Source organism: Orbicella faveolata, unplaced genomic scaffold (genome assembly GCF_042242905.1).
Source record: "Orbicella faveolata isolate gen_17 unplaced genomic scaffold, um_ofav_v1 contig_37, whole genome shotgun sequence".
Lineage (NCBI taxonomy): Eukaryota > Metazoa > Cnidaria > Anthozoa > Scleractinia > Merulinidae > Orbicella > Orbicella faveolata.
The window spans coordinates 808411-818056 of NW_028301566.1; positions in this window are offsets into that span (position 1 = coordinate 808411).

Consider the following 9646-nt stretch of genomic DNA (forward strand, 5'->3'; position numbering starts at 1 on the left):
GGGGCTCTATATTTCGACTTAGAAGCTCGAGAGCGGGCGTGCGCTAATTTTACCTGTGCCCATTTTACTGACATCTTAGGCCATCAGGAGTTAGTTGAGAGTCCTTGGGATTGGAAAATATTTCCCAAATTCTGGCAGATCGAGCCAAAGTTGCTCAAAATCACGATGCGCGTAAGGCGGTCTCAGCTACTCTTTCATTCTTAAAGTGAACTGGGGCTATATTTCGGCCGAGAAGATAGAAAGTGAAAGTTCAAAAAGTTTTGCTGTGTTCATTTCACTGCAAACCAAGGCCATCAGGAGTTAGTTTAGACTCCTCGGGACTGGAAAATATCGCCCAAGTTCGGGGAAATCCAGCCGAATTTTGTCAAAACCTCGACGCGCGTACGGCGGTCTCGGCTACTCTTTCAGTCTTAAAGTGAAGTGGGGCAATATTTCGGCCGAGAAGCTCGAAACTGAGTGTTTAAAAAGTTTTGCTGTGTCCATTTCACTGCAAAACAAGGCCATCACGACTTAGTTTAGCGTCCAAGGGACTGGAAATATTCCCCCAAGTTACGGGAAATCCACCCGAAGTTAGTCAAAATCACGATGCGCTTAAGGGGGTGTCGGCTACTCTTTCAGTCTTAAGGTAAAGTGGGCTTAGATTTAACTCCAGAAGCTCGAAAGTAAGGGTTCAAAAATTTTTGTCTCTATTTCACTCACATCTTAGACAATCAGGAGTGAGTTTAGAGACTTTGGGACTGGAAAATATCTCCCAAGTTTCGCCAGATCGAGCCGAAGATCCTCAAAATCACAATGCGCGTAAGGCGCTTCCGCCTACTCTTTCAGTCTTAAAAAGAACTAGGGCTATATTTCGGCCAGCAAGCTCGAAAGTGCGCGTTCAAAAAGTGTTTCTGTGTCCATTTCACTGGAAACCAAGGCAATCACGAGTTACTTTAGAGTCTCCGGACTTGAAATTATCCCCCTATTTGCGGGAAATCGAGCCGAACTATCCCAAAATCACGATGCGCGTAGGGCGGTCTCGGCTACTCTTTCAGTCTTAAAGTTAAGTGGGGCTATATTTCGACCCATAAGCTCGAAAGTGAGCGTTCAAAAAGTTTTGCTGTGTCCAGTTAACTGCAAACTAAGGCCATCGGAAGTTAGTTTAGCTTCCCCGGGAATTGAAAATATTCGCCACCTTCCGGGAAATCGAGCCGAACTTGGTCAAAATGACGATGCGCGTAAGGCGGTCTCGGCTACTCTTTCAGTCTTAAAGTGAAGTAGGGCTATATTTCGGCCGAGAAGCTCGAAAGTGAGCGTTCAAAAAAATGTGCTGTGTCCCTTTCACTGCAAACCAAGGCAAGCAGCAGTTAGTTTAGAGTCCCCGGGACTGGAATATATCCCCGAAGTTGCGGGAAATCGAACGGAAGTTGGTCAAAATCACGATGCGTGTAACACGGTCTCGGCTACTCTTTCAGTCTTAACGTAAAGTGGGGCTATATTTCGGCCCAGAAGCTCGAAAGTGACCCTTTAAAAAGTTACGCTTCGTCCATTTAACTGCAAACCAAGGCCATCAGGAGTTAGTTTAAAGTCCCCCGGACTGGAAAATATCCCCCAAGATCCGGGAAATCGAGCTGAACTTGGTCAAAATCACGATGCTCGTAAGGCGTTCTCGGCTACTATTTCAGTCTTAAAGTGAAATACGGTTGTATTTCGGCCCAGAAGCTCGAAACTGAGCGTTCAAAAAGTTTTACTGCGTCCATTTCACTGCAAACCAAGACCATCAGGAGTCAGTTTAGAGTCCCTGGGACTTGAAAATATCGCCAAAATTCTAGAAAATCGAGCGGAAGTTGCTCAAAATCACGATGCGCGTAAGGCAGTCTCGGCTACTCTTTCAGTCTTAAAGTGAACTGGGGCTATATTTCATCCCAGAAGCTCGAAAATAAGCCTTCAAAAAGTGTTACTGTGTTGATTTCACTGCAAACCAAGGCCATCAGGAGTTAGATTAGACTCCTCGGGACTGGAAAATATCGCCCAAGTTCGGGGAAATCGAGCCGAACTTTGTCAAAATCACGATGCCCCTAAGGCGGTCTCGGCTACTCTTTCATTCTTAAAGTGAACTGGGGCTATATTTCGGCCGAGAAGCTAGAAAGTGAAAGTTCAAAAAGTTTTGCTGTGTTCATTTCACTGCAAACCAAGGCCATCAGGAGTTAGTTTAGACTCCTCGGGACTGGAAAATATCGCCCAAGTTCGGGGAAATCGAGCCGAATTTTGTCAAAATCACGATGCCCTTAAGGCTATCTCGGCTACTCTATCATTCTTAAAGTGAACTGGGGCTATATTTCGGCCCAGAAGCTAGAAATTGAAAGTTCAAAAAAAGTTTTGCTGTGTCCATTTCACCGCAAACCAAGCCACATCAGCAGATTGTTTACAGTGTCCGGGACATCAAAATATCCCCCAAGTCCCGGGAAATCGAGCCGAAGTTTGTCAAAATCACGATGCGCGTAACGCATTCTCGGCTACTCTTTTAGTCTTAAAGTGACGTGGCTGTATATTTCGGCCCAGAAGCTCGAAAGTGAGCGTTCAAAAAGTTATGCTGTGCCCATTTCACTGCAAAGCAAGGCCCTCAGGAAGTAGTTTACAGTGCCCGGAACTGGAAAATATCCCCCAAGTTCCGCGAAATCGAGACGAAGTTGGTCAAAATAACGATTCGCGTAAGGCGGTCTCGGCTACTCTTTCAGTCTTAAAGTGAAGTAGGACTATATTTAGTTCCAGAAGCTCGAAAGTGAGCGTTTAAAAAGTTTTCCTCTCTGAATTTCACTGAAAACCAAGGCCATCATGAGTTAGTTTAGAGTCCCCGGGACTGGAAAATATCTTTTAAGTTCTGGCAACTCAAGCCGAAGTTGGTCAAAATCACGATGCGCCTAAGGCGGCCTCGGCTACTATTTCAGTCTTAAAGTGAAGTGGGGCTCTATTTCGGCCCAGAAGCTCCAAAGTGAGCGCTGTGTCCATTTCACTGCAAACCAAGGCCATCAGGAGTTAGTTTAGAGTCCCCGGGACTGCAATATATTTCCCAAGTTCCGGAAAATCGAGAAGACGTTGCTCAAAATCACGATGCTTGCAAGACGGTCTTGGCTAGTCTTTCAGTCTTAAGGTGAGGTGGGGCTATCTTTCGGCCCAGAAGCTCAAAAGTGAGCTTCAAAAAGTTTTGCTGTATCCATTTCAATGCAAACGAAGGCCATCAGGGGTTATTTAAGAGACTTCGGGACTGGAAAATATCTCCCAAGTTCAGGGAAATTTAGCCGAAGTTGGTCAAAATCACGATTTCCGTAAGGTAGTCTCGGCTACTCTTTCAGTCTTAAAATGAAATGGGGCTGTATTTCGCGCCAGAAGCCCGAAAGTGAGCGTTCAAAACGTTTTGCTGTGTTCATTTCACTGCAAACCAAGCCCATCAGGAGTTAGTTTAGCGTCTCCGGGACAAGAAAACATCCCCAAGGTCCGGGAAATGGAGCCGAGGTTGGTCAAAATCACGATGCCCCTAAAGTGGTCTCGGCTACTCTTTCTGTCTTAAAGTGAAGTGGGGCTATATTTCGGGCCACAAGCCCGAAAGTGAGCGTTCAAAAAGTTTTGCTGTGTCCATTTCACTGCAAACCAAGGCCATCAGGGCTTAGTTTAGAGTGCCCGGGGCTGAAAAATATATCCCAAGTTCCGGATAATCGAACCGAAGTTGGTCAAAATCACGATTTCCGTAAGGTAGTCTCGGCTACTGTTTCAGTCTTAAAGTGAAGTGGGGCTATATTTCGGCCCAGAAGCCCGAGAGTGAGCGTTCAAAAAGCTTTGCTGTGTTCTTTGACTGAAAAACAAGGCCATCACGAGTTAGTTTAGCGTCCCTGGGGCTGGAAAATATTCCCCAAGTTCCGGGAAATCGAGCTGAAGTTGGTCAAAATCACGATGTTCCGAAAGCGGTCTCGGCTACCCTGGAAAATGTTCCCCAAGTTCCGGGAGATCCAACCGAAGTGTGTCAAAGTCACAATGCGCGTAAGGTGGTCTCGGTTACTCTTTAAGTCTTAAAGTAAAGTGGGGCTTTATTTCGGCCAGGAAGCTCGAAGGTGAGCGTTCAAAAAGTTTTGCTCTGTCCATTTCACTGCAAACCAAGGCCATCAGGAGTTAGTTTAGAGTTCCTGGGACTCGAAAATATCCCCGAAGTTCCGGAATATCGACCCGAAGTTTGTCAAAGTCACGATGCGAGCAAGGCGGTCTCGGCTACTCTTTCAGTCTTAAGTGAAGTGGGGCTATATTTCGGCCCAGAATCTCGAAAGTGTGCGTCCAAAATATTGTGCTGTGTCCATTTCAATGAAAACCAAGGCCATCAGGAGTTAGTTTAGAGTCCCCGGGACTGGAAAATATCCCCCAAGTTCCGAGAAATCGATCCGAAAATGGTCAAAATGACCATGCGCGTAAGGCGATCTCGGCTACTCTTTCAGTCTTAAAGTGAAGTGGGGCTATATTTCGGCCCAGAAGCTCCAAAGTGGGCGTTCAAAAAGTTATGCTGTGCGCATTTCAGTGCAAACCAAGGCCATCCGGAGTTAGTTTAGAGTCCCCCCGACTGGAAAATATCCCAAAAGTTGCGTGAAATCGAGCTGAACTTGGTCTAACTCACGATGCGCGTGAGGCGGTCTCTGCTACTATTTCAGTCTGAAAGTGAAGTAGGATTCTATTTCGGCCCAGAAGCTACAAAGAGAGTGTTCAAAAAGCTTTCCTTTGTCCATTTCACTGAAAACCAAGGCAATCAGGAGTTAGTTTAGAGCCCGCGGAAATTGAATATATCCCCCAAGTTCCGGGAAACCAACCCGAAGTTGGTCAAAATCACGATTTGCGCAAGACGATCTCGGCTACTCTTTCAGTCTTAAAGTAAAGTGGTGGCTATATTTCGGTCTAGAAGCTCGAGAGTGAGCGTTCAAAAAGTTTCGCTGTGTCCATTTCACTGAAAACCAAGACAATCAGGAGTTAGTTTCGAGTCCCTGGGACTGGAAAATATCCCCCAAGTTCCGGCAAATCGAGCCGAAGTTGGTCAAAATCACGGTGCGCTTAAGGCCGTGTCGGCTACTCCTTCAGTCTTAAAGTGAAGTGGGGCTCTATTTCGGCCCACAAGCTCAAAGCTCAAAAAAAATTACTGTGTCTATTTCACAGCAAACCAAGGCTATCAAGAGTTAGTTTAGAGTCCCCGGGAGTGGAATGTATTTCCCAAGTTGCGGAAAATCGAGAATACGTTGGTCAAAATCACGATGCGCGTAAGACGGTCTCGGCTACTCTTTCAGTCTTAAAGTGAAGTGGGGCTATATTTCGCCCCAGAAGCTCAAAAGTGAGCGTTCAAAAAGTTTTGCTGTATCCATTTCAATGCAAACCAAGGCCATCAGGGGTTACTTCAGAGTCCTCGGGACTGGAAAATATTCCCCAAGTTCCGGAAAAGCGAGCCCAAGTTGATCAAAATCACGATGGGCGAAATGCGGTCTCGGCTACTGTTTCAGTCTTAAAGTAAAGTGTGGCTATATTTCGGCCCACAAGCTCGAAAGTGAACGTTCAAAAAGTTTTTCTGTGTCCATTTTACTGCAAAACAAGGCCATCAGGACTTAGTTTATCGTCCAAGGGACTGGAAAATGTTCCCCAAGTTCTGGGAGATCCACCCGAAGTGTGTCAAAATCACAATGCGCGTAAGGTGGTCTCGGTTACTCTTTAAGTCTTAAAGTAAATTGGGGCTTTATTTCGGCCAGGAAGCTGGAAGGTGAGCGTTCAAAAAGTTTTGCTCTGTCCATTTCACTTCAAAACAAGGCCATCAGCAGTTAGTTTAGCGTCCAAGGGACTGCAAAATATCCCCCAAGTTCCGGGAAATCCATTCGAGGTTCGTCAAAATTACGATATACGTAAGGCGGTTTCGGCTACTCTTTCAGTCTTAAAGTAAAGTCGGGCTATATTTCTGTCCAGAAGCTCGCAAGTGAGCGTTCAAAAAGTTTTGCTGTGTGCATTTCACTGCAAACCAAAGCTATGAAAAAGTTAGTTTAGGGTCGCCGGGACTGGAAAATATTCCCCAAGTTCCGGGAAAGCGAGCAGAAGTTGATCAAAATCACGATGCGCGTAACGCGGTCTCGGCTACTGTTTCAGTCTTAAAGTGAAGTGTGGCTATATTTAGGCCCACAAGCTCCAAAGTGAGCGTTCAAAAAGTTTTGCTGTGTCCATTTCACTGCAAAGCAAGGCCATCACGAGTTAGTTTAGAGTCCCCGGGACTGGAAAATATTCTCCAAGTTCCAGGAAATGGCGCCGAAGTTGATGAAAATTACGATGCGCGTAACGGGCTCTCGGCTATTCTTTCAGTCTTAAATTTAAGTAGGGCTATATTTTGGCCCTGAAGCTCGAAGGTGAGCGTTCAGAATGTTTTGCTGTGTTCATTAAACTGCAAACCAAGGTCATCGGGAGTTAGTTTAGCGTCCCCGGGACTTTAAATTATTCGCCAACTTCCGGGAAATCGAGCAAAAGTGCCCCAAAATCACGATGCGCGTAAGGCGGTCTCGGCTACTCTTTCAGTCTTGAAATTAAGGGCGGCTATATTTCGACTTAGAAGCTCGAGAGCGGGCGTGCGCTAATTTTACCTGTGTCCATTTCACTGACATCTTAGGCCATCAGGAGTTAGTTTAGAGTCCTTGGGACTGGAAAATATTTCCCAAACTCTGGCAGATCGAGCCAAAGTTGCTCAAAATCACGATGCGCGTAAGGCGGTCTCGGCTACTCTTTAAGTCTTAAAATGAAGTGGGGCTATATTTCGGCCGACAAGCTCAACACCGAGGGTGCGCTCCTTTTCCCTGTGTACATATCACTGAAAACTAAGTTCATCACGAGTTAGCATAGAGTCCTCGGGACTGGATAATATTCCCCGAATTCCGGCAAATCGAGCCAAAGATGCTAAAAATCACGATGCGCGTAAGGCGGTCTCCGCTACTCGTTTACTCCGATAATGAAGTGGGCTATATTTCGGTTCTACAAAGTTCGACACCGAGCGTGCTCTCCTTTTACCTGTGTCCATTTCACTAAGAACTAAGTCCATCAGGAGATAGTTTAGAATCCTCGAGACTGGAAGCTATCCTCCTAGTTTCGGCAATTTGAGCCATACTTTCTTAAAATTACGATAAGCCTACGGCAGTTTCGTTTACTCTTTCAGTCTTAAAATGAACTGGGGCTACATTTGGGCCTAGGCAATCAGGGGTTAGTTTAGAGTCGCCGGTACCGGGAAATATCCCCCATTTCCCGGGAAATTGAGCTAAAGTTGGTCAAAATCACGATGCGCGTCAGGCGGTCCCGGTTTCTCTTTCATTCTTAAAGTGAACTGGGGCAATATTTCTGCCCAGAAGCTCGAAAGTGAGCGTTCAAAAAGTTGTGCTGTGTCCATTTCACTCCAGAGCAAGGCCATCAGGAGTTACTTTAGAGTCCCCGGGACTGGAAAATATCCCCCAAGTTCCGAGAAATTTAACCGAAGTTGGTCAAAATCACGACGCGCGTACGGCGGTCTCGGCTACTCTTTCAGTCTTAAAGTGAGGTGGGGCAATATTTCGGCCAAGAAGCTCGAAAGTGAGCGTTCAAAAAGCTTTGCTTTGTCCATTTCACTCCAAAACAAGGCCATTGGCACCTAGTTTAGCGTCCAAGGGACTGGAAAATATCCCCCAAGTTCGGGGAAATCGAGCCGAATTTTGTCAAAATCACGATGCGCGTAAGGCGGTCTCGGCTACCCTTTCATTCTTAAAGTGAACTGGGGCTATATTTCGGCCCAGAAGGTAGAAAGTGAAAGTTCAAAAAGTTTTGCTGTGTCAATTTCACCGCAAACCAAGCCACATTAGCAGATTGTTTACAGTGTCCGGGACATCAAAATATCCCCCAAGTCCCGGGAAATCGAGCCGAAGTTTGTCAAAATCACGATGCGCGTAAAGCAGTCTTGGCTACTCTTTTAGTCTTAAGGTGACATGGCTGTATATTTTGGCCCAGAAGCTCGAAAGTGAGCGTTCAAAAAGTTTTGCTCTCTCAATTTAACTGAAAACCAAGGCCATCATGAGTTAGTTTAGAGTCCACGGGACTGGAAAATATCCCTTAAGTTCTGGCAACTCAAGCCGAAGTTGGTCAAAATCACGATGCGTCTAAGGCGGTCTCGGCTACTATTTCAGTCTTAAAGTGAAGTGGGGCTATATTTCGGCCCAGAATTTCGAAAGTAAGCGTTCAAACAAATTTGCTGTGTCCATTTCACTGAACGCCAAGGCCATCAGGGGTTAGTTTAGAGTCCTTGGGACTTGAATATATACCCGAAGTTTCGGGAAATCGAGCCGAAATTGGTCAAAAACGCGATGCGCGTAAGACGGTCTCGGCTACTCTTTCAGTCTTAAACTGAAGTGGGGCTTTATTTCGGCTCAGAAGCCCGAAGGGGAGCGTTGAAAAAGTTTTGCTCTCTCCATTTCAATGCAAACCAAGGCAATCAGGAGTTACTTTAGAGTCCCCGGTACCGCAAAATATTCCCTATTTCCCGGGAAATCGAGCCAAAGTTGGTCAAAATCACGATGCGCGTAAGGCGGTCTCGGCTATTCTTTCATTCTTAAAGTGAACTCGGGCTATATTTCGGCCCAGAAGCTCGAAAGTGAGCGTTCAAAAAGTTATGCTGTGCCCATTTCACTGCAAAGCAAGGCCCTCAGGAAGTACTTTACAGTGCCCGGAACTGGAAAATATCCCCCAAGTTCCGCCAAATCGAGAAGAAGTTGGTCAAAATAACGATTCGCGTAAGGCGGTCTCGGCTACTCTTTCAGTCTTAAAGTGAAGTAGGGCTATATTTCGGTCCAGAAGCTCGAAAGTGAGCGTTCAAAAAGTTTTGCTCTCTGAATTTCACTGAAAACCAAGGCCATCATGAGTTAGTTTAGAGTCCCCGGGACTGGAAAATATCTTTTAAGTTCTGGCAACTCAAGCCGAAGTTGGTCAAAAGCACGATGCGCCTAAGGCGGCCTCGGCTACTCTTTCAGTCTTAAAGTGAAGTGGGGCCCTGTTTCGGCCCAGAAGCTCCAAAGTGAGCGCTGCAAAAAATTTGCTCTGTCCGTTTCACTGCAAACCAAGGCCATCAGGAGTTAGTTTAGAGTCCACGGGACTGCATTATATTTCCCAAGTTCCGGAAAATCGAGAAGACGTTGGTCAAAATCACCATGCGCGAAGACGGTCTTGGCTAGTCTTTCAGTCTTAAAGTGAAGTGGGGCTATATTTCGGCCCAGAAGCTCAAAAGTGAGCTTCAAAAAGTTTTGCTGTATCCATTTCAATGCAAACAAAGGCCATCAGGGGTTACTTAAGAGTCTTCGGGACTAGAAAATATCCCCTAAGTTCAGGGAAATTTAGCCGAAGTTGGTCAAAATCACGGTGCGCGTTAGGCGGTCTCGCTTACTGTTTCAGTCTTAAAGTGAAGTGAGCCTTTATCGCTACCCAGTAGCTTGAAATTGAGCGTTCAAAAAGTTTCCCTGTGTTTATTTCACTGCAAACCAAAGCCATCAGAAGCTAGTTTAGAGTCCCCGGGACTGGAAAATATCCCCCAACTTCCGGGAAATCGAGCCGAAGTTGGTCAAAATCACGATTAGCGTGAGGTAGTCTCGGCTACTCTTTC